General features: G+C 42.8%; 1 protein-coding gene across 1 annotated transcript in view; it reads left to right on the top strand.

Moving 5' to 3' along the window:
- Positions 1-3,780, top strand: part of LOC140334681 (transmembrane protease serine 9-like) — a 29,224-nt gene that overhangs the window by 10,720 nt on the left and 14,724 nt on the right. The gene's annotated exons all lie outside the window — the stretch shown is intronic.

Consider the following 3,780-nt stretch of genomic DNA (forward strand, 5'->3'; position numbering starts at 1 on the left):
TTTAGTATTATGTTTGGTGTCTCTAAGAAAAAAAAAGTGGTTTCAGTGAGAAAGGACCAAAGGCTGCTCTGGGTACCTAACCCGTCCCAGTTTGTCTGCCGGTGCCAGCGAGTCCTCAATCTCCTCTTTGTTTTTCAAGGAATTGGATATGGCTGTTTTTTAAATTTTTGTATTTACCTAGCCGAAATTCAAGAAACTACCCAACCACTGTGTGCCATGTTGCTTCATGACTCAGGTAGCCAGAATGTTCATCACCCCTTTACCCATACCATACCCCCCTTTTTTCCCAACCCCATTCAGCACACATTACTTTGGGAAATGACCTCTCGGGATGCTTTATTTCCACCCCTTTTTTTAATGAACCCTTCTAACTCCAAACCTTTCAATAAACAAGTATTAAATTCATATAACAATACAGTGTAACCATAAATAATAAGGTTACGTCAAATATATAATATTACCAACAAAATTAAAGGTCCTTGAAGGCAACTCTCCACGTAGTGTAGTACATGACCCAGCCTGGGTCAAGTGATGCAACAGCAGCAGGGATGATGCAGCAGTTCCACCAGCCATGGAAGCCAAACAACTACCTTAAGCGGCATGGGTGGCAGCACCAGTAGAGGTCGTCTAAGCCAAACTATGCAGGAAACGTGCCATTCAGATCCCTGCTTGCCTAGCCACAAGTGTGCTATCTGAAAGAGAGTTCAGTGCAGCTGGGGGCGTAGTGAGTGACAAACAGATTTGACTCTCAGCAGAAAATGTCGACCGAATCACTTTTATTAAAATGAATAAGGCTTGGATCGGCAATGACTTCAACACCCCCTCTGCAGATTGTACTGATTAGTCGGCAACTCATGCATGGCCTGCTGACACCTTGATGGGAAGAGCACGTTCACAGCCTTCGGCATCTCCTTCTACTCCTCACCCTAATGGCCCTCTACCTCTACTCTGTCTCTGAGGTCTATAACTTGCAATGGAGCTGTGTAACTGGCTAATTTTCTTTTACCGAGCATCTCCCTCAGAGCCCTCTGCCTTTATCTTCTTTGAAGCCCATATCACTTGTAATGGAGCTGTGATTCATAAATAAATATTTGTATTTTTAGTAGAGAAACATTTTCTGTCCTTTTGGAAAGATAGCAAGTGGTATCAGAATTAAATATCTGCATTTTTTTTGCAGAAATACAGAAATGTTTCTGTTTATTTTTTGATAGATGAGATATCATAATTAAATATCTGTATTATTTGTAGAGAAATACAGAAACCTTTATGGCTATTTTGATGGATAGCAAGGTAGGATTAGAATGAAATATCTGTATTTTTTTATGTAAATACAGAAAATTGTATGGGTTTTGGATAGATACTAAGTGCTATCAGAATGAAATGTCTGTAATTTGTATGGATAAATCCTCCTCCTTCTGCTGTTACTGCTGCTGCCCAGTAACCAAATCTGGATGCCAGTTACTAATGTCATCCACACTTGGTCTCAGAGCCCACTGCCTTCTACGCATGCTGTTACTGCTGCTGCCTGCCCAGTACCCAACTCTAGAAGCCAGATAATAATGTCGTTCACACTTTGTTTCAGAGTCCTCCACCTCTTCCTCCTGCTGTTACTGTTGCCCCACTGCCCAGTACCCAGCTGTAGATGCCAGTCCCCTACACAGCAATGTCTCAGTAGCTACAGCTTCTAAACTGTCCATATAGGTGATGGCCTCATCAACTAATGCCGTCCACACCCAATCTTAGGGCCCACTGCCTCCTCCTCCCAGTACAAAGCTCTAGATGCCAGGCTAGACTCAAGCTCAACAGGGTTTTTTTTTCCCTGCTGATTGCGCCAAGCCTGTTTACTTTCGTGTGCTTTAACTAGATAGTAGGCCCTAAAACGGAGCGTGGAAGGCATTAGTAACTGGCATCTAGAGCTGGGTGTAGTGCATCTTTAATGACACCCCGAAGTGTGTAATCTGAAATTTGTATATTTCAGGGGGATGAGATGGGAGACCCAGTATGTGTAATGGGAACCGAGAGGTGCTAGATGACCACATTGAACCAAATAAGTTATTCAGCTCAGCAGACGTTCGGAGAGTTCTCCACAACAAGTATGTGGCCGTCCTGGGAGACTCCAATCAAAGATCCATCAACAAGGATCTTGTGAAAATACTGCAAAACGATTAGTTTCAGACTGAGAACCAGCTGAAAGGGAAGGGTGAGATGTCATTTGACAAGAAGACGGAGTGTGGACAGCATTGGTAACTGGAATCTAGAGCTGGGTACTGGGCAGGCGGCATCAGTTACAGCATGAGGAGGAGGCGGTGGGCCCTGAGAAGGAGCAAGGACAGCATTAGAGGTTGAGGCCATCACCCATATGGACAGTGTAGAAGCTGTAGCTATTGGAGACATGAACAGATGAACGAGATTCTAATCTGTCCCTACCTACTATATAGCAAAACCAAATGAAAGGGGACGGGCTTGGCAGAATCAGTGGGGTGGAGGAAAGAACACTCTGTTGAGCTTGAGTCTAGTCTGGCATCTAGAGCTCGGTACTGGGCAGTGGACAGGCAGCAACAGGCTCTGCCGCCTCCTGCTCATGCTGTTACTGCTGAGACCTGTCAGTACTCCGTTCTTAAAAATAGTATTACAGCCATGTAGGTGGCATTGATGATGCACTACACCCAGCTCTAGATGCCAGGTACCAATACGGTCCTTTGTCTCAGTGCCCACCGCCTCCTCCTCCTGCTGCTGCCACCTGTCAGTTGTAACTTATAACAGAGCTGTGTAGCTGGCTATTTTTTGGACTGAAAGACCCCCCTCAGAGACCTCTGCCTGTACTCTGAAGCCTGTGTATGGCTTGTAACAGGGCAGTGAAACCTGGTGGCTAATTTTTGGACCGGAGGAACCCGCTCGTGGCCCTTTCTGCCTCTACTCGGTGGCCGGCATGTTCCCTTGACCGCCCTAAAAAATGGCCTTGACAGCAACATAAAAAGCCTTCCCTATTTTTTTTTTTTTTTACGTGTACAGTGTTGTGCAGAGCTCGGGGAGTCTTGATATGTATTTTTACACAGTCCCGAAAAACAACAGTTCACCTGAATAATTTTGCTCTATTCGACCAAATATCGGTCAAATCAAATAGTGAGCTATTCGACCAACGCTAATGTAGAGTGACATTTCGTGGGACACAGGATGCTTAAGATGAATGATGACATTGTATGCTGTGCATAATGTTTGATGATGAGGTCCTGAAATGGCCAATGTACTCTTAGCCAGTACCTACATTCAAATACACCCTGATATACTTATCTCTTTCTAACTTAAAAATGTTTACTGCTTCCTTATATAAGTCATGAACATTTATAAAAGATTATACCTTTATTAGATAATCTACACTTACCATGTATCCAAGATTTTTCCTGAAATTTGTATACTCCAAGATTTTTTTTAGCTTAAAATGCCATTAAAAGTAGAATCTCAGTGTTTACTCATACCACTAGATGGTGCTGTGTCCTCATGCATGGAGTGTAATAAACACGATGAAAACACAATGCCATCTACTGGTGACCAACAATAATGCCCAAAAGATCATTTTTTAAACATGTGACCCATCATAACCATTTCAAAACTACAAAGTGCTTTATTCTGTATAAAGGAAGGAAAAATAGATTAAACCCACATGATTTTAATTTCTTTCCCGCCACTACATAAAGAAGGAGCCTAAAGATGATTATTGTAACAGGAAAAGTTCAGTTTGATGGCTGGATAATTTAACTGATGTATAATTTATTTACAGTG

This window comes from Pyxicephalus adspersus, chromosome 7, assembly GCF_032062135.1.
Source record: "Pyxicephalus adspersus chromosome 7, UCB_Pads_2.0, whole genome shotgun sequence".
Lineage (NCBI taxonomy): Eukaryota > Metazoa > Chordata > Amphibia > Anura > Pyxicephalidae > Pyxicephalus > Pyxicephalus adspersus.